Source organism: Theobroma umbraticum, unplaced genomic scaffold (assembly GCF_002168275.2).
Source record: "Theobroma umbraticum cultivar Fairchild unplaced genomic scaffold, ASM216827v3 scaffold_95.0, whole genome shotgun sequence".
NCBI classification, from domain to species: Eukaryota; Viridiplantae; Streptophyta; class Magnoliopsida; order Malvales; family Malvaceae; genus Theobroma; species Theobroma umbraticum.
The window spans coordinates 1,925,388-1,925,770 of NW_018397257.1; the positions used below are offsets into that span (position 1 = coordinate 1,925,388).

The window sequence follows — 383 nt, forward strand, 5'->3', positions numbered from 1 at the left end:
AATCAATGTAAAACATAATGTTATATTACTTAATTTATTGTATATATATTAATGACACAAATTCTATTTTATAATGTTATATATATTACAAAGTTTGTATAATTAATTGTAAATATAATTTTATAAAAACTAAGGTCATAACTAATAAACTTATTAACCATAATCATATAAATAAAATTTACTATAAGCTTACATATAAAACATATATGAAGTAATTGAAACATGTTAATATATATATGTAGGATATTTAATATCTTATATAAATACATACATACATATATGTATATATATATAAACTTATAAAGTTATATCATTTTAAGTATTTATCTTGTAATTTCATATTGCTACAAGGTTTTTTTTTTTTATGAATAATATAGGTTTAT

The 383-nt window shown here is 14.9% G+C and overlaps 1 protein-coding gene across 1 annotated transcript in view; it reads right to left on the reverse strand.

Moving 5' to 3' along the window:
• Positions 1–383, reverse strand: part of LOC110412283 (L-ascorbate oxidase homolog) — a 2,869-nt gene that overhangs the window by 1,643 nt on the left and 843 nt on the right. The gene's annotated exons all lie outside the window — the stretch shown is intronic.